General features: G+C 60.6%; 2 non-coding genes across 2 annotated transcripts; both read right to left on the reverse strand.

The window, feature by feature from the left end:
* Positions 1-3764: 3764 nt before the first annotated feature.
* Positions 3765-3883, reverse strand: LOC131870470 (5S ribosomal RNA). The gene has a single exon (XR_009368779.1). It is a non-coding gene; the product is annotated as a 5S ribosomal RNA (ribosomal RNA).
* A 7822-nt stretch (positions 3884-11705) lies between these two features.
* LOC131870473 (5S ribosomal RNA) lies at positions 11706-11824 on the reverse strand. Its single transcript, XR_009368782.1, has one exon. It is a non-coding gene; the product is annotated as a 5S ribosomal RNA (ribosomal RNA).
* Between the last annotated feature and the right edge of the window lie 13176 nt (positions 11825-25000).

The following is a 25000-nucleotide window of genomic DNA, read 5'->3' on the forward strand; positions in this document are numbered from 1 at the left end:
TTTTCTGGAAATTAGTGAAGGCAGCGCATCAAAGGTGCGCAACGCTGGTGCGAACCTGGGAGCGCTCCGATGTGTGCTCCAAGGTGCGGCGTGCACGAAGTCGGACCCCGGTTTGCCCCGGGTGCGCACCTCGCGTGCACCTTGGTGCGCACACCTTGGCTGGGTTGCGCGCCCTGGTGGGCACCATGGTGCGCACCAAGGAGCGCTCCGAAGTGTGCTCCAAGGTGCGGCGTGCACGAAGTCGGAGCCCGGTTTGCCCCGGGTGCGCACCTCGCGTGCACCTTCGCCGCGGTGGGCACCATGGCGTGCACGAAGTCGGAGCCCGGTTTGCCCCGGGTGCGCACCTCGCGTGCACCTTCGCCGGGGTGGGCACCTTGGTGTGCAGACCTTGGCTGGGTTGCGCGCCCTGGTGGGCACCATGGTGCGCACCAAGGAGCGCTCCGAAGTGTGCTCCAAGGTGCGGCCTGCACGAAGTCGGAGCCCGGTTTGCCCCGGGTGTGCACCTCGGGTGGGCACCTTGGTGCGCATGCCTTGCCTGGGCTGCGCACCAGGGCGGGCTCAAGATGGCACCCGCGTTCCTTTTTTTTCACTATCTTTCAAAACGGAAATTTTAAAATCTCATTTTTTTTTGCCTTTTTCTGGAAATTAGTGAAGGCAGCGCATCAAAGGTGCGCACCTCGCTGCCCACCACGGTGCGCAACGCCGGTGGGCACCCGGGAGTGCTTCGAAGTGTGCTCCAAGGTGCTGCGTGCACGTTGTCGGAGCCCGGTTTGCCCCGGGTGCGCACCTCGCGTGCACCTTCGTCGGGGTGGGCACCTTGGCTGGGTTTGCCCCGGCTGCGCTCCGAAGCGGGGTTATTGGAGCGCCGCCTCTTTTTTTGTCGGAGCGTTTGGTGGGGTTTCTCGCATTGGCTCTTCCGAGGCCCGGTTGCCACCCTGGCGCGCACGAAGTCGGAAGTAGGGTTAATTGCCCGGGTGCGCACCTTTGCCAGGGTGGGCACCTTACCTGGGCTGCGCACCAGGGCGGGCTCAAGATGGCACGCGCGTTCCGTTTTTTTCACTATCTTTCAAAACGGAAATTTTAAAATCTCCTTTTTTTTTTGCCTTTTCTGGAAATTAGTGAAGGCAGCGCATCAAAGGTGCGCACCTCGCTGCCCACCTTGGTGTGCTCTGAGGTGCGCACCCGGGAGCGCTACGAAGTGTGCTCCAAGGTGCGGCGTGCACGTTGTCGGAGCCCGGTTTGCCCCGGGTGCGCACCTCGCCTGCACCTTGGCCGGGGTGGGCACCTTGGCTGGGTTTGCCCAGGGTGCGCTCCGAAGCGGGGTTACTGGAGCGCCCCCTCTTTTTTTGTCAGAGCGTTTGGTGGGGTTTCTCGCATTGGCTCTTCCCAGGCCCGGTTGTTGGGTGCGCTCCCACCCTGGCGCGCGCGAAGTTGGAAGTTGGGTTAATTGCCCGGGCGCGCACCTTCGCCAGGGTGGGCACCTTGGTGCGCACACCTTGGCTGGGCTGCGCACCAGGGCGGGCTCAAGATGGCACCAGCATTCCCTTTTTCTCACTATCTTTCAAAACGGAAATTTTAAAATCTCGTTTTTTTTTTGCCTTTTATGGAAATTAGTGAAGGCATCGCATCAAAGGTGCGCACCTCGCTGCCCACCTTGGTGTGCTCCGAGGTGCCCACCACGGTGCGCAACGCCGGTGCGAACCCGGGAGCGCCCCGATGTGTGCTCCAAGGTGCGGCGTGCACGAAGTCGGACCCCGGTTTGCCCCGGGTGCGCACCTCGCGTGCACCTTGGTGCGCACACCTTGGCTGGGTTGCGCGGCCTGGTGGGCACCATGGTGCGCACCAAGGAGCGCTCCGAAGTGTGCTCCAAGGTGCGGCGTGCACGAAGTCGGAGCCCGGTTTGCCCCGGGTACGCACCTTCGCCGGGGTGGGCACCTCGGCTGGGTTGCGCGCCCTGGTGCGCACCAAGGAGCGCTCCGAAGTGTGCTCCAAGGTGCGGCGTGCACGAAGTCGGAGCCCGGTTTGCCCCGGGTGCGCACCTCGCGTGCACCTTCGGCGGGGTTGCGCGCCCTGGTGGGCACCATGGTGCGCACCAAGGAGCGCTCCGAAGTGTGCTCCAAGGTGCGGCGTGCACGAAGTCGGAGCCCGGTTTGCCCCGGGTGCGCACCTCGCGTGCACCTTCGGCGGGGTTGCGCGCCCTGGTGGGCACCATGGTGCGCACCAAGGAGCGCTCCGAAGTGTGCTCCAAGGTGCGGCGTGCACGAAGTCGGAGCCCGGTTTGCCCCGGGTGCGCACCTCGCGTGCACCTTCGCCGCGGTGGGCACCATGGCGTGCACGAAGTCGGAGCCCGGTTTGCCCCGGGTGCGCACCTCGCGTGCACCTTCGCCGGGGTGGGCACCTCGGCTGGGTTGCGCGCCCTGGTGCGCACCAAGGAGCGCTCCGAAGTGTGCTCCAAGGTGCGGCGTGCACGAAGTCGGAGCCCGGTTTGCCCCGGGTGCGCACCTCGCGTGCACCTTCGCCAGGGTGGGCACCTCGGTGCGCACACCTTCTCAATGTTTTCTTGCCTTTTCTGGAAATTGGTGAAGGCAGCGCATCAAAGGTGCGCACCTCGGTGTGCTCCGAGGTGCGAACCCGAGAGCGCTCCGAGGTGCCCACGAAGTCGAAAGTCGGGTTAATTGCATTGTTTTCCCCGGGTGCGCTCCGAGGTGCGCAACATCGGCGCGCACCAAGGAGGGCTCCGAAGTGTGCTCCAAGGTGCGCACGATGGCGTGCACCTCTGGTGCGCACGATTCGGAGCTCGGTTTGACCGGGGTGCGCACACCTTGGCTGGGTTGCGCACCTTTTGTGCGCTCCAAGGTGCGCACGAAGTCGGAGCTCGGTTTGCCCCGGGTGCGCACCTTCACCAGGGTGCGCACCTTGATGCGCACGCCTTGGCTGGGCTGCGCACCTTGGTGGGCGCCATGGTGCGCACCTTTCGTGCGCTCCAAGGTGCGCACGAAGTCGGAGCTCGGTTTGCCCCGGGTGCGCACCTTGGTGGGCGCCATGGTGCACTCCGAGGTGCCCAAGATTGGTGCGCACCAAGGAGCGCTCCGAAGTGCGCTCCAAGGTGCGCGCGAAGTCGAAAGTTGGGTTAATTGTCCGGTTTGCCTCGGGTGCGCACCTTGCGTGCACCTTCGCCAGGGTGGGCGCCTTGGTGCGCACACCTTGGCTGGGCTGCGCACACCTTGGCACCCGCGTTTCCTTCATTTTAAATTTTTTTTTTTTACAATCTCTCAAGTGGGAAATTCTATAATCTCAACTTTTTTTGCCTTTTCAGGAAACTTTTGAATGGAGCGCATCATTGGTGCGCTCCGAAGTGTGCTCCAAAGCTCTCTCCAGCTGCGTGCACCTGCCCCGGCCGCGCACCCGGCCCCGCCCAGCTTCGCTCACCTGTCCCGGGCGTCTGGTGCGGAACCTTAGAGTAAGAAACATCACCGTGCACCTTGGCCAACGTGCGCGACTCGACCGAGCGCGCACTGGCCGAGGTGCACACCGATTTCACCTGGGTGCGCGCGCAGCACCTCGGGCGCACCGGGGTGCGCGCACAACGCCCGGGTTGCACCGTGGCCTGTGTGCTCGGGGCGCCTCGGGTGCGCGCTCGGTGTCGCCCCCGCGCGCGCGGTAGTGCGGGCAGCGCACCCCGGCCCGGCCCGGCCCCGACGAGAACGCAAACGGGCAAAAGGTTTATTCAAATAGCATTGCGATGCCCGGCGAAAAACTAAAAATGGGTGCAACACCGGGACTTCCCGGGAGGTCACCCATCCCAGTACTACTCCGGCCCAAGCGCGCTTAACTGCGGAGTTCTGATGGGATCCGGTGCACTAACGCTGGTATGATCGCACCCGTTATGAGCTTGTCGCAGTGTGTACTTAGCAAACCGCGACCCACGTGCGAATCCACCCCGGCCACCCACCCCCGTCGAGGTGCACACCCTCCCTCGCGAAGTGCGCCCCGTTCGCCAAGTGTGAGCCCTGCCCGGGTGCGCGCACCTTGCTAGGGCGTCGGGTGTGCACCCGGCCCGGCCTACGTGCGTGCACCTGTAGGGGGCGTCGTGTGCGTGCAGTGTCCCGTCTGCAACGCGGTGCCCACACACCACCTCGGGCGCAACGACCTGCGCTCACATGTGGGCCGAGTGCACCTTGGTGCATGTTCGGGGCGCCTCGGGTGCACGCTCGATCTTGCCCCGGTGCACCAAGGCGCTCGGTTTGCCCCGGGTGCGCACTTGGTGCAAGGTGGGCACCCAAAATAGGGATCAAGCACCAAAACACAAGTTTCGGGATGCAAAATGGGACCCAAGGACCACAAATGCGTTCCAAGACCCATGATGGGTCCACGAGAACAAAAATGTGTTCCGAGACTTAATAAACAAATATTGGGTTTTAGGAGAAGAAACATGCTCTGATGCCCAAAACGAGAATCGACCCCGAAAAGGCCACAGGCCAAAAGTGGGATGCGAGACAAAAAAAAATGGGACCCGAGGACCAAAATTGGGTTCCCAGGTCGAAGACAGGGCAACCGGACAAGAAACGACCTCTAAGGCTCGAAATGAGTCCCGACGACTAAAACTTGACAAGAAGCACCCATCAGGCACCCAACTCGACACCCATGGGATGCCGACCCACCCGGGCTTCCACCTAGCACACCTTGGCACCCACCCACCCTCGCACCCAACCTCGCACCCAACTTAGCACCTTTGAACCCACATTGGCACTCACCCTGACCCTGGCACCTTGGAACCCACATTGGCACTCACCTTGACCCTGGCACCCACCTTTGCACTCACCTTGGGACCCACCCTGGCTCCCACCTCGGCACCCACCCAGACACCCACCTTGGTTCCTTGGCACCCACCTTGGATCCTTGGCACCCACCCCGACACCCACCTTGGCACGCAACTTGGCTACTTGCCACCCACCTTGGCTCCTTGACGCCCACCCCGACAACCACCCCGTGACCTACCCTGGCTAGGGTTGGTGCACACCCACCCTGGTGCCCACCTTGGCACCCACCCTATGACCCACCTTGGCACGCACCTTAGTACCCACCCCGTTACCCACCCTAGGACCCACCCCGTGACCCACCTTGGCCAGGGTGGGTGCCTTGGTGCGCACAACTTGCCTGGGCTGCACACCAGGGCGGGCTCAAGATGGCACCCGCGTTCCGTTTTTTTCACTATCTTTCAAAACGGAAATTTTAAAATCTCATTTTTTTCTTTTTTTTGCCTTTTCTGGAAATTAGTGAAGGCAGCGCATCAAAGGTGCGCAATGCTGGTGCGAACCCGGGAGCGCTCCGATGTGTGCTCCAAGGTGCGGCGTGCACGAAGTCCGAGCCCGGTTTGCCCCGGGTGCGCACCTCGCGTGCACCTTCGCCGGGGTGAGCACCTTGGCTGGGTTGCGCGCCCTGGTGCGTACCAAGGAGCGCTCTGAAGTGTGCTCCAAGGTGCGGCGTGCACGAAGTCGGAGCCCGGTTTGCCCCGGGTGTGCACCTCGGGTGCGCACCTCGCGTGCACCTTCGCTGCGGTGGGCACCTTGGCTGGGTTGCGCGCCTTGGTGGGCACCATGCAGTGCACGAAGTCGGAGCCCGGTTTGCCCCGGGCGCGCACCTCCGCCAGGGTGGGCACCTTGGTGCGCACAACTTGCCTGGGCTGCGCATCAGGAAGGGCTCAAGATGGCACCCGCGTTCCGTTTTTTTCACTATCTTTCAGAACGGAAATTTTAAAATATCGTTTTTTTTTGCCTTTTCTGGAAATTAGTGAAGGCAGCGCATCAAAGGTGCGCAACGCTGGTGCGAACCTGGGAGCGCTCCGATGTGTGCTCCAAGGTGCGGCGTGCACGAAGTCGGAGCCCGGTTTGCCTCGGGTGCGCCCTGGTGGGCACCATGGTGCGCACCAAGGAGCGCTCCGAAGTGTGCTCCAAGGTGCGGCCTGCACGAAGTCGGAGCCCGGTTTGCCCCGGGTGTGCACCTCGGGTGGGCACCTTGGTGCGCATGCCTTGCCTGGGCTGCGCACCAGGGCGGGCTCAAGATGGCACCCGCGTTCCTTTTTTTTCACTATCTTTCAAAACGGAAATTTTAAAATCTCATTTTTTTTTGCCTTTTTCTGGAAATTAGTGAAGGCAGCGCATCAAAGGTGCGCACCTCGCTGCCCACCACGGTGCGCAACGCCGGTGGGCACCCGGGAGTGCTTCGAAGTGTGCTCCAAGGTGCTGCGTGCACGTTGTCGGAGCCCGGTTTGCCCCGGGTGCGCACCTCGCGTGCACCTTCGTCGGGGTGGGCACCTTGGCTTGGTTTGCCCCGGCTGCGCTCCGAAGCGGGGTTATTGGAGCGCCGCCTCTTTTTTTGTCGGAGCGTTTGGTGGGGTTTCTCGCATTGGCTCTTCCGAGGCCCGGTTGCCACCCTGGCGCGCACGAAGTCGGAAGTAGGGTTAATTGCCCGGGTGCGCACCTTTGCCAGGGTGGCACCTTACCTGGGCTGCGCACCAGGGCGGGCTCAAGATGGCACGCGCGTTCCGTTTTTTTCACTATCTTTCAAAACGGAAATTTTAAAATCTCCTTTTTTTTTTGCCTTTTCTGGAAATTAGTGAAGGCAGCGCATCAAAGGTGCGCACCTCGCTGCCCACCTTGGTGTGCTCTGAGGTGCGCACCCGGGAGCGCTACGAAGTGTGCTCCAAGGTGCGGCGTGCACGTTGTCGGAGCCCGGTTTGCCCCGGGTGCGCACCTCGCCTGCACCTTGGCCGGGGTGGGCACCTTGGCTGGGTTTGCCCAGGGTGCGCTCCGAAGCGGGGTTATTGGAGCGCCCCCTCTTTTTTTGTCAGAGAGTTTGGTGGGGTTTCTCGCATTGGCTCTTCCCAGGCCCGGTTGTTGGGTGCGCTCCCACCCTGGCGCGCGCGAAGTTGGAAGTTGGGTTAATTGCCCGGGCGCGCACCTTCGCCAGGGTGGGCACCTTGGTGCGCAAACCTTGGCTGGGCTGCGCACCAGGGCGGGCTCAAGATGGCACCAGCATTCCCTTTTTCTCACTATCTTTCAAAACGGAAATTTTAAAATCTCGTTTTTTTTTTGCCTTTTATGGAAATTAGTGAAGGCATCGCATCAAAGGTGCGCACCTCGCTGCCCACCTTGGTGTGCTCCGAGGTGCCCACCACGGTGCGCAACGCCGGTGCGAACCCGGGAGCGCCCCGATGTGTGCTCCAAGGTGCGGCGTGCACGAAGTCGGACCCCGGTTTGCCCCGGGTGCGCACCTCGCGTGCACCTTGGTGCGCACACCTTGGCTGGGTTGCGCGGCCTGGTGGGCACCATGGTGCGCACCAAGGAGCGCTCCGAAGTGTGCTCCAAGGTGCGGCGTGCACGAAGTCGGAGCCCGGTTTGCCCCGGGTGCGCACCTTCGCCGCGGTGGGCACCATGGCGTGCACGAAGTCGGAGCCCGGTTTGCCCCGGGTGCGCACCTCGCGTGCACCTTCGCCGGGGTGGGCACCTCGGCTGGGTTGCGCGCCCTGGTGCGCACCAAGGAGCGCTCTGAAGTGTGCTCCAAGGTGCGGCGTGCACGAAGTCGGAGCCCGGTTTGCCCCGGGTGTGCACCTCGGGTGCGCACCTCGCGTGCACCTTCGCTGCGGTGGGCACCTTGGCTGGGTTGCGCGCCTTGGTGGGCACCATGCAGTGCACGAAGTCGGAGCCCGGATTGCCCCGGGCGCGCACCTCCGCCAGGGTGGGCACCTTGGTGCGCACAACTTGCCTGGGCTGCGCACCAGGAAGGGCTCAAGATGGCACCCGCGTTCCGTTTTTTTCACTATCTTTCAGAACGGAAATTTTAAAATCTCGTTTTTTTTTGCCTTTTCTTGAAATTAGTGAAGGCAGCGCATCAAAGGTGCGCAACGCTGGTGCGAACCTGGGAGCGCTCCGATGTGTGCTCCAAGGTGCGGCGTGCACGAAGTCGGACCCCGGTTTGCCCCGGGTGCGCACCTCGCGTGCACCTTGGTGCGCACACCTTGGCTGGGTTGCGCGCCCTGGTGGGCACCATGGTGCGCACCAAGGAGCGCTCCGAAGTGTGCTCCAAGGTGCGGCGTGCACGAAGTCGGAGCCCGGTTTGCCCCGGGTGCGCACCTCGCGTGCACCTTCGCCGCGGTGGGCACCATGGCGTGCACGAAGTCGGAGCCCGGTTTGCCCCGGGTGCGCACCTCGCGTGCACCTTCGCCGGGGTGGGCACCTTGGTGTGCAGACCTTGGCTGGGTTGCGCGCCCTGGTGGGCACCATGGTGCGCACCAAGGAGCGCTCCGAAGTGTGCTCCAAGGTGCGGCCTGCACGAAGTCGGAGCCCGGTTTGCCCCGGGTGTGCACCTCGGGTGGGCACCTTGGTGCGCATGCCTTGCCTGGGCTGCGCACCAGGGCGGGCTCAAGATGGCACCCGCGTTCCTTTTTTTTCACTATCTTTCAAAACGGAAATTTTAAAATCTCATTTTTTTTTGCCTTTTTCTGGAAATTAGTGAAGGCAGCGCATCAAAGGTGCGCACCTCGCTGCCCACCACGGTGCGCAACGCCGGTGGGCACCCGGGAGTGCTTCGAAGTGTGCTCCAAGGTGCTGCGTGCACGTTGTCGGAGCCCGGTTTGCCCCGGGTGCGCACCTCGCGTGCACCTTCGTCGGGGTGGGCACCTTGGCTGGGTTTGCCCCGGCTGCGCTCCGAAGCGGGGTTATTGGAGCGCCGCCTCTTTTTTTGTCGGAGCGTTTGGTGGGGTTTCTCGCATTGGCTCTTCCGAGGCCCGGTTGCCACCCTGGCGCGCACGAAGTCGGAAGTAGGGTTAATTGCCCGGGTGCGCACCTTTGCCAGGGTGGGCACCTTACCTGGGCTGCGCACCAGGGCGGGCTCAAGATGGCACGCGCGTTCCGTTTTTTTCACTATCTTTCAAAACGGAAATTTTAAAATCTCCTTTTTTTTTTGCCTTTTCTGGAAATTAGTGAAGGCAGCGCATCAAAGGTGCGCACCTCGCTGCCCACCTTGGTGTGCTCTGAGGTGCGCACCCGGGAGCGCTACGAAGTGTGCTCCAAGGTGCGGCGTGCACGTTGTCGGAGCCCGGTTTGCCCCGGGTGCGCACCTCGCCTGCACCTTGGCCGGGGTGGGCACCTTGGCTGGGTTTGCCCAGGGTGCGCTCCGAAGCGGGGTTACTGGAGCGCCCCCTCTTTTTTTGTCAGAGCGTTTGGTGGGGTTTCTCGCATTGGCTCTTCCCAGGCCCGGTTGTTGGGTGCGCTCCCACCCTGGCGCGCGCGAAGTTGGAAGTTGGGTTAATTGCCCGGGCGCGCACCTTCGCCAGGGTGGGCACCTTGGTGCGCACACCTTGGCTGGGCTGCGCACCAGGGCGGGCTCAAGATGGCACCAGCATTCCCTTTTTCTCACTATCTTTCAAAACGGAAATTTTAAAATCTCGTTTTTTTTTTGCCTTTTATGGAAATTAGTGAAGGCATCGCATCAAAGGTGCGCACCTCGCTGCCCACCTTGGTGTGCTCCGAGGTGCCCACCACGGTGCGCAACGCCGGTGCGAACCCGGGAGCGCCCCGATGTGTGCTCCAAGGTGCGGCGTGCACGAAGTCGGACCCCGGTTTGCCCCGGGTGCGCACCTCGCGTGCACCTTGGTGCGCACACCTTGGCTGGGTTGCGCGGCCTGGTGGGCACCATGGTGCGCACCAAGGAGCGCTCCGAAGTGTGCTCCAAGGTGCGGCGTGCACGAAGTCGGAGCCCGGTTTGCCCCGGGTACGCACCTCGCGTGCACCTTCGCCGGGGTGGGCACCTCGGCTGGGTTGCGCGCCCTGGTGCGCACCAAGGAGCGCTCCGAAGTGTGCTCCAAGGTGCGGCGTGCACGAAGTCGGAGCCCGGTTTGCCCCGGGTGCGCACCTTCGCCGCGGTGCGCACCATGGCGTGCACGAAGTCGGAGCCCGGTTTGCCCCGGGTGCGCACCTCGCGTGCACCTTCGGCGGGGTTGCGCGCCCTGGTGGGCACCATGGTGCGCACCAAGGAGCGCTCCGAAGTGTGCTCCAAGGTGCGGCGTGCACGAAGTCGGAGCCCGGTTTGCCCCGGGTGCGCACCTCGCGTGCACCTTCGCCGGGGTGGGCACCTCGGCTGGGTTGCGCGCCCTGGTGCGCACCAAGGAGCGCTCCGAAGTGTGCTCCAAGGTGCGGCGTGCACGAAGTCGGAGCCCGGTTTGCCCCGGGTGCGCACCTCGCGTGCACCTTCGCCGCGGTGGGCACCATGGCGTGCACGAAGTCGGAGCCCGGTTTGCCCCGGGTGCGCACCTCGCGTGCACCTTCGCCGGGGTGGGCACCTCGGCTGGGTTGCGCGCCCTGGTGCGCACCAAGGAGCGCTCCGAAGTGTGCTCCAAGGTGCGGCGTGCACGAAGTCGGAGCCCGGTTTGCCCCGGGTGCGCACCTCGCGTGCACCTTCGCCAGGGTGGGCACCTCGGTGCGCACACCTTCTCAATGTTTTCTTGCCTTTTCTGGAAATTGGTGAAGGCAGCGCATCAAAGGTGCGCACCTCGGTGTGCTCCGAGGTGCGAACCCGAGAGCGCTCCGAGGTGCCCACGAAGTCGAAAGTCGGGTTAATTGCATTGTTTTCCCCGGGTGCGCTCCGAGGTGCGCAACATCGGCGCGCACCAAGGAGGGCTCCGAAGTGTGCTCCAAGGTGCGCACGATGGCGTGCACCTCTGGTGCGCACGATTCGGAGCTCGGTTTGACCGGGGTGCGCACACCTTGGCTGGGTTGCGCACCTTTTGTGCGCTCCAAGGTGCGCACGAAGTCGGAGCTCGGTTTGCCCCGGGTGCGCACCTTCGCCAGGGTGCGCACCTTGATGCGCACGCCTTGGCTGGGCTGCGCACCTTGGTGGGCGCCATGGTGCGCACCTTTCGTGCGCTCCAAGGTGCGCACGAAGTCGGAGCTCGGTTTGCCCCGGGTGCGCACCTTGGTGGGCGCCATGGTGCACTCCGAGGTGCCCAAGATTGGTGCGCACCAAGGAGCGCTCCGAAGTGCGCTCCAAGGTGCGCGCGAAGTCGAAAGTTGGGTTAATTGTCCGGTTTGCCTCGGGTGCGCACCTTGCGTGCACCTTCGCCAGGGTGGGCGCCTTGGTGCGCACACCTTGGCTGGGCTGCGCACACCTTGGCACCCGCGTTTCCTTCATTTTAAATTTTTTTTTTTTACAATCTCTCAAGTGGGAAATTCTATAATCTCAACTTTTTTTGCCTTTTCAGGAAACTTTTGAATGGAGCGCATCATTGGTGCGCTCCGAAGTGTGCTCCAAAGCTCTCTCCAGCTGCGTGCACCTGCCCCGGCCGCGCACCCGGCCCCGCCCAGCTTCGCTCACCTGTCCCGGGCGTCTGGTGCGGAACCTTAGAGTAAGAAACATCACCGTGCACCTTGGCCAACGTGCGCGACTCGACCGAGCGCGCACTGGCCGAGGTGCACACCGATTTCACCTGGGTGCGCGCGCAGCACCTCGGGCGCACCGGGGTGCGCGCACAACGCCCGGGTTGCACCGTGGCCTGTGTGCTCGGGGTGCCTCGGGTGCGCGCTCGGTGTCGCCCCCGCGCGCGCGGTAGTGCGGGCAGCGCACCCCGGCCCGACCCGGCCCCGACGAGAACGCAAACGGGCAAAAGGTTTATTCAAATAGCATTGCGACGCCCGGCGAAAAACTAAAAAAGGGTGCAACACCGGGACTTCCCGGGAGGTCACCCATCCCAGTACTACTCCGGCCCAAGCGCGCTTAACTGCGGAGTTCTGATGGGATCCGGTGCACTAATGCTGGTATGATCGCACCCGTTATGAGCTTGTCGCAGTGTGTACTTAGCAAACCGCGACCCACGTGCGAATCCACCCCGGCCACCCACCCCCGTCGAGGTGCACACCCTCCCTCGCGAAGTGCGCCCCGTTCGCCAAGTGTGAGCCCTGCCCGGGTGCGCGCACCTTGCTAGGGCGTCGGGTGTGCACCCGGCCCGGCCTACGTGCGTGCACCTGGAGGGGGCGTCGTGTGCGTGCAGTGTCCCGTCTGCAACGCGGTGCCCACACACCACCTCGGGCGCAACGACCTGCGCTCACATGTGGGCCGAGTGCACCTTGGTGCATGTTCGGGGCGCCTCGGGTGCACGCTCGATCTTGCCCCGGTGCACCAAGGCGCTCGGTTTGCCCCGGGTGCGCACTTGGTGCAAGGTGGGCACCCAAAATAGGGATCAAGCACCAAAACACAAGTTTCGGGATGCAAAATGGGACCCAAGGACCACAAATGCGTTCCAAGACCCATGATGGGTCCACGAGAACAAAAATGTGTTCCGAGACTTAATAAACAAATATTGGGTTTTAGGAGAAGAAACATGCTCTGATGCCCAAAACGAGAATCGACCCCGAAAAGGCCACAGGCCAAAAGTGGGATGCGAGACAAAAAAAAATGGGACCCGAGGACCAAAATTGGGTTCCCAGGTCGAAGACAGGGCAACCGGACAAGAAACGACCTCTAAGGCTCGAAATGAGTCCCGACGACTAAAACTTGACAAGAAGCACCCATCAGGCACCCAACTCGACACCCATGGGATGCCGACCCACCCGGGCTTCCACCTAGCACACCTTGGCACCCACCCACCCTCGCACCCAACCTCGCACCCAACTTAGCACCTTTGAACCCACATTGGCACTCACCCTGACCCTGGCACCTTGGAACCCACATTGGCACTCACCTTGACCCTGGCACCCACCTTTGCACTCACCTTGGGACCCACCCTGGCTCCCACCTCGGCACCCACCCAGACACCCACCTTGGTTCCTTGGCACCCACCTTGGATCCTTGGCACCCACCCCGACACCCACCTTGGCACGCAACTTGGCTACTTGCCACCCACCTTGGCTCCTTGACGCCCACCCCGACAACCACCCCGTGACCTACCCTGGCTAGGGTTGGTGCACACCCACCCTGGTGCCCACCTTGGCACCCACCCTATGACCCACCTTGGCACGCACCTTAGTACCCACCCCGTTACCCACCCTAGGACCCACCCCGTGACCCACCTTGGCCAGGGTGGGTGCACCCACCCTGGTGCCCACCTTGGCACCCACCCATCCTAGCACCCAGCCTGTGACCGGGCTTGGAACCCAACCTTGCACCCGCACCCGTCTTGGCCAGTGTGGGTGCGCACCCATCCTGGCACCCACGTTGTGACACACCCTTTAACCCACGCACCCTAGCACCCACGTTGGCACCCACCTTGGAACCCAACCTAGCAACTTGGCACCCACCCCGTGACCCACCTTGGCATCCACCATAGCAGTCGCCGACTTGGCACCCACCTCGGCACCCACCTTGACACTTGTGGACCCACCTTGCCACTCACCCTAGCATCGACCCATCCTAGCACCCACCCTGGCACCTTTGCACCCTAGCACTCACCCATCCTAGCACCTAACCTGTGACCCACCTTGACACTCACCCTCGCACCCACCTTGGAACCCAACCTAGCACCCACCCACCCTGACACCAACCCTAGCACCTACCCACCCTTGCACCCACCCTGTGACCCATCTTGGCACCCACCCATCCTACCACTCAACCTATCACCCACCTTCTCACCCACCTTGGCATCCACCTTAGCACCCACCCACACTGGCACCTTGGCACCCACCTCGGGCAAGGTGGGTGCACACCCACCCTGGCACCCAATTTAGAACCCACCGAGCATGTTACCCACCTTGGCACCCACATTGCAGCCCACCCTAGTACCCACCCTATGACCCACATTGGCATCCACACCCTAGCACCCAGGCACCTCGACACCCGCCTTGACACCCACCCTAGCACTGAACCTGTGACCCACCTTGGAACTCACCCTAGAACCCACCCACCCTGTGAACCACCTTGGCATCCACCTTAGCACCCACCCACCTTGGCACCCACTCTAGCACTCACCCATCCTAACACCCAACTTGTTACCCACCTTGGCACCCGCCCTCGCGTCCACCTTGAAACCCACCCTAGCACCCACCCACGCAGGAGCCCACCTTGGCACCCAACCTAACACCCACGCATCCTGGCACCCAACTTGTGACCCACCTTGGAACCCACCCTAGTACCCACCTTTGAACCCACTATATCACCAACCCACCTTGGCACCCACCCTATGACCCTCTTTGGAATCCACCCTAGCACGCACCCACCCTGGCACCCACCATGGAGCGCACCCTAGCACCCACCCACCTCGGCACGCACCTCAACACCCACCTTGGTGTGCGCACTGCGCCAACCTCTCAAAGACCCTATGTGGTGCGCTCCAAAGTGTACACCTTTGGTGCGCTCCAAGGTGCGCACCTTTGGTGCACACCGAGGTGCACACCAAAGTGTGCACCGAGGTGAGCACCAAAGTGCACTCCAGGGTGCACACCAAGGCGTGCACCTTTGGTGCGGTCAATGCAAACGAATTCGGAAGTTGGGGTCGATGTCCTAATCGCTGCTGCAGACTACACGTATGAGAATCGGACAAATAGCTTTATATAGGGGAGGTGTTGCGTTTGATGGGTCGACTCCCCTGGTTGTGTGCACTGCACCAACTTCAAAGACCCTGTCTTGTTTAAGAAGTCAAAAGTTGGGGTGGATGTCCTAATCATTGCTGCAGTCTACGCATGTATGAGAATCAGACAAATAGCTTATATAGGGGAGGTGTTGCATTCGGTGGGTTGACTCCCCTGGTTGTGCGCACTGCGCCAACCTCAAAGACCCCGCATAGCAGAAGAAGTCGGAAGTCGGATTTTGGTGAGCACCAAGGCGTGCACCTTTGGTGCGGTCAACGCAGACGAATTCAGAAGTTGGGGTGGATGTCCTAATCGTTGTTGCAGGCTACACATGTATGAGAATCAGACAAATAGCTTATATAGGGGAGGTGTTGGGTTTGATGGGTCAACTCCCTTGGTTGTGCGCATTACGCCAACCTCAAAGACCTTGTTTTCGTTAAGAAGTCAAAAGTTGGGGTCAATGTCCTAATGGCTCCTGCAGGCTACACATGTATGAGAATCGGACAAATAGCTTATATAGGGGAGGTGTTGGGTTTGATGGGTCGACTCCCCTGGTTGTGCGCATTACGTCAACCTCAAAGACCTTGTTTTCGTTAAGAAGTCAAAAGTTGGGGTCGATGTCCTAATTGCTCCTGTAGACTACACATGTATGAGAATCAGACAAATAGCTTATATAGGGGAGGTGTTGGGTTTGATGGGTTGACTCCCCTAGTTGTTCGCATTACACCAACCTCAAAGACCTTGTTTTCGTTTAGAAGCCGAAAGTTGGGGTCGATGTCCTAATTGCTCCTGCAGGCTACGCATGTATGAGAATCAGACAAATAGCTTATATAGGGGAGGTGTTGGGTTTGATGGGTCGACTCCCCTGGTTGTGCGCATTGCGCCAACCTCAAAGACCCTGCATTGCGGATGAAGTCGAAAGTCAGAGTTTGGTGTGCTACAAGGTGTGGTCGAAGGTGCTCACCTAGGTGTGCACCTTTGGAGCACAGGAAAAGTGCCCTCCAAAAGTGCGCACCTTTGGAGTGCACAAAAGTGCCCTCCAAAAGTGCGCACCTTTGGAGCGCAGAAAAGTGCCCTCCAAAAAGTGCCCTCCAAAAGTGCGCACCTTTGGAGCGCAGAAAAGTGCCCTCCAAAAAGTGCCCTCCAAAAGTGCGCACCTTTGGAGCGCAGAAAAGTGCCCTCCAAAAAGTGCCCTCCAAAAGTGCGCACCTTTGGAGCGCAGAAAAGTGCCCTCCAAAAAGTGCCCTCCAAAAGTGCGCACCTTTGGAGCGCAGAAAAGTGCCCTCCAAAAAGTGCCCTCCAAAAGTGCGCACCTTTGGAGCGCAGAAAAGTGCCCTCCAAAAAGTGCCCTCCAAAAGTGCGCACCTTTGGAGCGCAGAAAAGTGCCCTCCAAAAAGTGCCCTCCAAAAGTGCGCACCTTTGGAGCGCAGAAAAGTGCCCTCCAAAAAGTGCCCTCCAAAAGTGCGCACCTTTGGAGCGCAGAAAAGTGCCCTCCAAAAAGTGCCCTCCAAAAGTGCGCACCTTTGGAGCGCAGAAAAGTGCCCTCCAAAAAGTGCCCTCCAAAAGTGCGCACCTTTGGAGCGCAGAAAAGTGCCCTCCAAAAGTGCGCACTTTTGGTGCGCACCAAGGCGCTGGTTCGGTCGTTGCAGGCGAGTTCGGAAGTTGGGGTCGATGTCCTGAGCGGAGGTGCAAACTACACAGGTGTCGGAATCGGACAAATAGCTTATATAGGGGAGGTGTATGCTTCGATGGGTCGACTCCCCAGGTTGAGCGCACCGCGCCAACCTCAAAGACCCTACGGTATGGATGAAGTCGGAAGTTGGGTCCGATGACCGATTCGATTAGTAGGTATGCTCATGAGGTCGGAATTTGGGTCCGATGACCTGCCATGTGCAGGAAGGCGAATGTTGACACTGTGCGTTGCAAGGTGCACACCAAGGCGCTGGTGCGGTCTTTTTAGTCGAGTTCGGAAGTTGGGGTCGATGTCCTGATCGGAGGTGCAAGCTACACAGGTGTGGGAATCGGACAAATAGCTTATATAGGGGAGGTGTATGCTTCGTTGGGTCGACTCCCCGGGTTGAGCGCACCGCGCCAACCTCAAAGACCCTACGGTATGGATGAAGTCGGAAGTTGGGTCCGATGACCGATTCGATATGTAGGCATACTCGCGAGGTCGGAATTTGGGTCCGATGACCTGCCACGTGCAGGAAGGCGAATGTTGGCACTGTGCGTTGCAAGGTGCGCACCAAGGCGCTGGTTCGGTCGTTGGAGGCGAGTTCGGAAGTTGGGGTCGATGTCTTGATCGGAGGTGCAAACTACACAGGTGTGGGAATCGGACAAATAGCTTATATAGGGGAGGTGTATGCTTCGTTGGGTCGACTCCCCGGGTTGAGCGCACCGCGCCAACCTCAAAGACCCTACGGTATGGATGAAGTCGGAAGTTGGGTCCGATGACCGATTCGATATGTAGGCATACTCGCGAGGTCGGAATTTGGGTCCGATGACCTGCCATGTGCAGGAAGGCGAATGTTGGGACTGTGCGTCGCAAGGTGCGCACCAAGGCGCTGGTGCCGTCGTTGCAGTCGAGTTCGGAAGTTGGGGTCGATGTCCTGGTCAGAGGTGCAAACTACACAGGTGTGGGAATCGGACAAATAGCTTATATAGGGGAGGTGTATGCTTCGATGGGTCGACTCCCTGGGTTGAGCGCACCGCGCCAACCTCAAAGACCCTACAGTATGGATGAAGTCGGAAGTTGGGTCCGATGACCGATTCGATACGTAGGCATATTGGCGAGGTCTGAATTTGTGTCCGATGACCTGCCATGCGCAGGAAGGCGGAATTTGGGTCCGATGACCGAGTTGATGGCGTGCCATGCGCAGAAAGGCGGAATTTGGGTCCGATGACCGAGTTGATGTTGATGGCCCGCCATGCACAGGAAGGCGGAATTTGGGTCCGATGACCGATTTGAAGGCGTGCCATACGCAAAAAGGCGGAGTTTGGGTCCGATGACCGAGTTGATATTGATGGCCCGCCATGCGCAGGAAGGCGGAATTTGGGTCCGATGACCTGACATACGCATGGAGTCCGACTCGGGGGCCGATGTTCGATTCGATGACTTGCATTGTGGGTAAAGTCGGAAGTTGTGGTCTTTGACCCGATTCGATGACCAGACTTCGGCTGCTTGAGAATCGGACAAATAACTTATATAGGGGAGGTAGTGTTCTCGAGCATCCTCCCCCCGTGCCCGTTTATGTCGATTGATGCTGGTGCTCGACTGGTTGGAGCGCTCGGATGCAAAAATCTTGCACCAGGATTTATCGATTGTGATGGACACGGCAAGTCTCCTGATTGCTATGCAGGAGCTCATCGTGAATCTCTATGCGGCCTTGGTATGGACTCGACCTGCGGAATGGTTCGGCAATGGTAGTCGCTCCAACACGTCCTTGCAATGGCCACAGAGGTGATTCGACTAGAGCTCCAGTCTAGCTTTTGGGTTGCTTGGCGGACTGGTATAGCCGCGATCGAGTTCCGGCCATGAACGTTTTAGATAGCTCTTGGGCTTTCTGGGACGGAAGTCGGAAGTTTGGGCTGTTGTCCGATTTGATGACCATTCTTCGGATGTGTGAGAATCGGACAAATAACTTATATAGGGGACTGTGTTGTCTCACGCAGCCCCCTCCGTGCCCCTCTATCTCGACCGATGTTGGTGCTTGAAAGGGTTGGGATCGCTCGGATTTATAAACGTGCACCACCATTTGTCGAGTGTGAGGGACGCGGCAGGTCTCCTAAATGCTATGCGGGCGCTCTCTGAGAATCTCTATCCGGCCTCGACACAGACTAGTCTTGCTGAATGGTTTGGCACTGGTAGTCGATCCAACACGTCGTTGTTGTGGCCGCCTAGGCGATTCGATTCGAGCCCCCGTCTAGCTTTTGGGTTGCTTGGCGGATTTTGCCCTATCCGCAAGTGAGCTCGGTCCCTAAACGTTCGAGAAACCCGATTGCTATGCGCCGACTCTCTTTCTTGCGAGCCTCCATCTAGCTTTTGGGTCTCTACGGAACGGAAGTCGGAATCTGGGACCGTTGTTTGATTCGACGAGGCAGACTACGGTTGTGCGAGAATCGGACAAATAACTTATATAGGGGAGGTGTTGACTGGAGCATTCTCCCCCGTGCCCCTCTAACTCGACCAATGCTGGCGCTCGAACGGTGGTAGTGCTCGGATTTTCATTGAGCGCCAGCATTGGTCGATTTAGAGGGGCATGCGAGATTCCCGAATGCTATGCGAGGGCTCTAACGGAAATGTCTATTGGTTTCGGTATGGATGCAATTGCGAGTGGTTCGGCAAAGGTAGTCGTTCCGATGCGTCCATGTCGTGGCCAAATCGATAATTCGATTTGAGCCCTCGTATAGCATTTGGGTCTCTCGATGTGATTCCGCATTCCAGTCCCTTTGGGCACTGCTTGAGCCGCATCCCAGGGGGTTCCCTTCCCAATAATCTGCCTCGCAACCCGATTGCTATGCGGTGAGGCTCCTCGGCCGCCTCGGAACTATCTGTGTATCAGACGCATCGCGGGATAAGGGGTTGGCAACGGTAGTCGCCCCAAGCGCGTCCGATGCTTGGACCATTCCGAGGCGGCCCTGAAGCCTCTTCCGTCTAGCCGTTGGGTCCTTCTCGCCGCATCCCTCGCCTCGCACCCCGATTGCTATGCGGTGAGGCTCCTCGGCCGCCTCGGAACTATCTGTGTATCGGACGCGTCGCGGGATAAGGGGTTGTCACTGGTAGTCGCCCCAAGCGCGTCCGATGCTTGGACCATTCCGAGGCGGCCCTGAAGCCTCTTCCGTCTAGCCGTTGGGTCCTTCTCGCCGCATCCCTCGCCTCGCACCCCGATTGCTATGCGGTGAGGCTCCTCGGCCGCCTCGGAACTATCTGTGTATCGGACGCGTCGCGGGATAAGGGGTTGTCATTGGTAGTCGCCCCAAGCGCGTCCGATGCTTGGACCATTCCGAGGCGGCCCTGAAGCCTCTTCCGTCTAGCCGTTGGGTCCTTCTCGCCGCATCCCTCGCCTCGCACCCCGATTGCTATGCGGTGAGGCTCCTCGGCCGCCTCGGAACTATCTGTGTATCGGACGCGTCGCGGGATAAGGGGTTGTCACTGGTAGTCGCCCCAAGCGCGTCCGATGCTTGGACCATTCCGAGGCGGCCCTGAAGCCTCTTCCGTCTAGCCGTTGGGTCCTTCTCGCCGCATCCCTCGCCTCGCACCCCGATTGCTATGCGGTGAGGCTCCTCGGCCGCCTCGGAACTATCTGTGTATCGGACGCGTCGCGGGATAAGGGGTTGTCACTGGTAGTCGCCCCAAGCGCGTTCGATGCTTGGACCATTCCGAGGCGGCCCTGAAGCCTCTTCCGTCTAGCCGTTGGGTCCTTCTCGCCGCATCCCTCGCCTCGCACCCCGATTGCTATGCGGTGAGGCTCCTCGGCCGCCTTGGAACTATCTGTGTATCGGACGCGTCGCGGGATAAGGGGTTGTCACTGGTAGTCGCCCCAAGCGCGTCCGATGCTTGGACCATTCCGAGGCGGACCCGAAGCCTCTTCCGTCTAGCCGTTGGGTCCTTCTCGCCGCATCCTTCGCCTCGCACCCCGATTGCTATGCGGTGAGGCTCCTCGGCCGCCTCGGAACTATCTGTGTATCGGACGCGTCGCGGGATAAGGGGTTGTCACTGGTAGTCGCCCCAAGCGCGTCCGATGCTTGGACCATTCCGAGGCGGACCCGAAGCCTCTTCCGTCTAGCCGTTGGGTCCTTCTCGCCGCATCCCTCGCCTCGCACCCCGATTGCTATGCGGTGAGGCTCCTCGGCCGCCTTGGAACTATCTGTGTATCGGACGCGTCGCGGGATAAGGGGTTGTCACTGGTAGTCGCCCCAAGCGCGTCCGATGCTTGGACCATTCCGAGGCGGACCCGAAGCCTCTTCCGTCTAGCCGTTGGGTCCTTCTCGCCGCATCCCTCGCCTCGCACCCCGATTGCTATGCGGTGAGGCTCCTCGGCCGCCTTGGAACTATCTGTGTATCGGACGCGTCGCGGGATAAGGGGTTGTCACTGGTAGTCGCCCCAAGCGCGTCCGATGCTTGGACCATTCCGAGGCGGACCCGAAGCCTCTTCCGTCTAGCCGTTGGGTCCTTCTCGCCGCATCCCTCGCCTCGCACCCCGATTGCTATGCGGTGAGGCTCCTCGGCCGCCTTGGAACTATCTGTGTATCGGACGCGTCGCGGGATAAGGGGTTGTCACTGGTAGTCGCCCCAAGCACGTCCGATGCTTGGACCATTCCGAGGCGGCCCCGAAGCCTCTTCCGTCTAGCCGTTGGGTCCTTCTCGCCGCATCCCTCGCCTCGCACCCCGATTGCTATGCGGTGAGGCTCCTCGGCCGCCTTGGAACTATCTGTGTATCGGACGCGTCGCGGGATAAGGGGTTGTCACTGGTAGTCGCCCCAAGCGCGTCCGATGCTTGGACCATTCCGAGGCGGCCCCGAAGCCTCTTCCGTGTAGCCGTTGGGTCCTTCTCGCCGCATCCCTCGCCTCGCACCCCGATTGCTATGCGGTGAGGCTCCTCGGCCGCCTTGGAACTATCTGTGTATCGGACGCGTCGCGGGATAAGGGGTTGTCACTGGTAGTCGCCCCAAGCGCGTCCGATGCTTGGACCATTCCGAGGCGGACCTGAAGCCTCTTCCCTCTAGCCGTTGGGGCTTTCTCGCCGCATCCCTCGCCTCGCACCCTGATTGCTATGCTGTGAGGCTCCTCGGCCGCCTTGGAACTATCTGTGTATCGGACGCATCGCGGGATAAGGGGTTGGCAGTGGTAGTCGCCCCAAGCGCATCCGATGCTTGGACCATTCCGAGGCGGCCCTGCAGCCTCTTCCGTCTAGCCGTTGGGGCCATCTCGCCGCATCCCCCACCTCGCACCACGATTGCTATGCGGTGAGGCTCCTTGGCCGCCTCGGAACTATCTGTGTATCGGACGCATCGCGGGATAAGGGGTTGTCACTGGTAGTCGCCCCAAGCGCGTCCGATGCTTGGACTATTCCGAGGCGGCCCTGCAGCCTCTTCCGTCTAGCCGTTGGGGCCATCTCGCTGCATCCCCCACCTCCTCGGCCGCCTCGGAACTATCTGTGTATCGGACGCATCGCGGGATAAGGGGTTGGCAGTGGTAGTCGCCCCAAGCGCGTCCGATGCTTGGACTATTCCGAGGCAGCCCTGCAGCCTCTTCCGTCTAGCCTTTGGGGCCATCTCGCCGCATCCCTCGCCTCGCACCCCGATTGCTATGCGGTGAGGCTCCTCGGCCGCCTGGGAACTATCTTCGTATCGGACGCATCGCGGGATAAGGGGTTGTCACTGGTAGTCGCCCCAAGCGCGTCTGATGCTTGGACTATTCCGAGGCGGCCCTGTGGCCTCTTCCGTCTAGCCGTTGGGGCCATCTCGCCGCATCCCCCACCTCGCACCCCGATTGCTATGCGGTGAGGCTCTTCGGCCGCCTTGGAACTATCTTCGTATCGGACGCATCGCGGGATAAGGGGTTGTCACTGGTAGTGGCCCCAAGCGCGTCCGATGCTTGGACTATTCCGAGGCGGCCCTGCAGCCTCTTCCGTCTAGCCGTTGGGGCCATCTCGCCGCATCCCCCACCTCGCACCCCGATTGCTATGCGGTGAGGCTCCTCGGCCGCCTTGGAACTATCTTCGTATCGGACGCATCGCGGGATAAGGGGTTGTCACTGGTAGTCGCCCCAAGCGCGTCCGATGCTTGGACTATTCCGACGCGGCCCTGTGGCCTCTTCCGTCTAGCCGTTGGGGCCATCTCGCCGCATCCCCCACCTCGCACCCCGATTGCTATGCGGTGAGGCTCCTCGGCCGCCTTGGAACCATCTTCGTATCGGACGCATCGCGGGATAGGGGGCTGTCACTGGTAGTCGCCCCAAGCGTGTCCGATGCTTGGACCATTCCTAGGCGGCCCTGAAGCCTCTTCCGTCTAGCCGTTGGGGCCTTCCCGCCCCATCCCTCGCCTCGCACCCCCGATTGCTATGCGGTGAGGCTCCTCGGCCGCCTTGGAACCATCTGTGTATCGGACGCATCGCGGGATAAGGGGTTGGCACTGGCAGTCGCCCCAAGCGCGTCCGATGCTTGGACCATTCCGAGGTGGCCCTGAAGCCTCTTCCGTCTAGCCGTTGGGGCCTTCCCGCCCCATCCCTCGCCTCGCACCCCGATTGATATGCGGTGAGGCTCCTCGGCCGCCTTGGAACTATCTGTGTATCGGACGCATCGCGGGATAAGGGGTTGGCACTGGTAGTCGTCCCAATCGCATCCGATGCTTGGACCATTCCGAGGCGGCCCTGCAGCCTCTTCCGTTTAGCCGTCGGGGCCTTCCCGCCGCATCCCTCGCCTCGCATCCCGATTCCTATGCGGTGAGTCTTCTCGGCCGCCGCGGAACTATACCTGTTATTGCTACTGCATCCTTCGGCTGGTAACCTCCTCTGCCGCCTTGGAACGTTCTCTTTGTCGGACGCGTCGCGGGATAAGGGGTTGGCACTGGTAGTCGCCCCAAGCGCGCCCGATGCATAGACCGCTCCGAGTCGACCTTGCTTTCAGCCTCTCACATGCATAGACCTCTCTGAGTCGACCCTGCAGCCTCTCACGTTTAGCCTTTGGAATCTCGCCTCACAACATGATTGCTATCCTTGATGCATCCCTTGCCTCGAGCCCTGATTGCTTTCTTGGCTGCATCCCTCCTCTCCTCACAGCCCGGTTGTCATCACTGCTTCATCCGTCGCTTCATGCATTCTGGCTGCTGGGCCCTTCCCACCGCACACCTCGATTGCTATCTCTTCTGCATCACACACCCCGATTGCTATCTCTGCTACATCCCTCGGCTCTCACTTCTGCATCCTTCGCCTCACACCTCGATTGCTATCAATGCTGCATCCGTAACCTCACACCCCGATTGCTATGCGGGGAGGCTCCTTGGCCGCCTTGGAAATTTCTGTGTGTCGGACGCACCGCGGGATAAGGGGTTGGCACTGGTAGTCGCCCCAAGTGCGCCCGATTCTTAGACCGCTTCGAGGTGAACTCGTAGCCTCTTTCGTCCAGGCTTCCTGCCTTCAACGCCCTTTTTACACCTCGATTGCTATGCGCGGGCTCGTTGGCGTCTATCACCTCTCTGCGAAGAGTGGCACGATGATTGTTGGGGTAAATCGTAGCAGTCCGATCTCTGGCCTTGGGCCATTGTGAGGGCTGATCGATTTCCTGTGCGCATCTCGTGTTCGCCCAGTAACAGACTCGACGACTTGTAATCGGTCTTGTTCCCGATTGTTCCTGGAGGTAGTCTTCGGAACTCTTGGATTTGACCTGTCACTCGAACTGTCCTCTTCCGAGGATGCTTGTGTGTGTGTGCTTGTGCCATTTCCTTGGCGGTATTAACGAGATATTAAAGAGCGGAGTGAGCGCCTCGCCCAGCTATGTTTGGGGCTCTCACTCCCTTACCCGGTGTGCGACCGCTTTGCACGTAGGTTGCGGAGCATCGCGACTCTTTCGATGTTTGGCGGTTGTCTTCCGGTGATGCGTTGGTCCCGAAGTGCACGTTACTAGCATTTCTGCCATTGTTCTCGATCTTTGGCACGTTCCTTCGTTGCAATTGGATATATATCTCCGTTTATACGCGCAGGCTTCTCCCGCCTATTCAGCGCTGTCCCACTCTCAGCACTCTCGTGGTCTCCTTGGCTTCTCTCTCCCGTGAGCGAGCTCTCTTCTCGAGTCTTTTCCATGTCCCATGGAGGTTGCCTTGCGAAATTCGGGCACACAAACGTGACCGGATAAGAGCGGAATTGCCTATGAGGAGAAGCTCACCTTAGGGAGCAGCAATGCCGAGTGTTTCGACAGAGGGTAGAGGGGGCGTTGTTTGGGCGGTTGCACAAAAGAGTGCTACGTTTGCACTGAAGGTTGCTTCTTCGTCTCCGACGAACTCTTCGAGGCAAAAAAGCTTGTTTACGGGGTCGAGGTGGGACTGTTCGTGCGAGTTGCGCCACCAAAAGTGCGTAGGGGGCATATACCTGGGAAATGGATGTCTCTGAGTGGCCTTACTCGGTCGCGTGCACGGTGCATTCTCTAACGGCAGGACTGTCGCGAGCATGTGCGGTTCGGATGTTTTCGGGTAAAGGGTTCCGTACGGGATGTTCTTCCCAGGCTCCTGTGAACCGAGACTCTGCATCGTCATGCTCCGGCTCCCGTGGGTGCTTCATGCCTCGTCGAGCTGTTTGTCGTGGACGATTAAGGCCGAGGCCTTCCTTCGAGAGGGGAATTGTTCAGGCTGGTCGAGGCGGGATTGTTCGTGCGGGGTGCACCACCAAAAGTGCGTAGGGGGCATATGCCTGGGAAATGGATGTCTCTGAGTGGCCTTACTCGGTCGCGTGC

Source organism: Cryptomeria japonica, unplaced genomic scaffold, assembly GCF_030272615.1.
Source record: "Cryptomeria japonica unplaced genomic scaffold, Sugi_1.0 HiC_scaffold_331, whole genome shotgun sequence".
Classification (NCBI taxonomy): domain Eukaryota; kingdom Viridiplantae; phylum Streptophyta; class Pinopsida; order Cupressales; family Cupressaceae; genus Cryptomeria; species Cryptomeria japonica.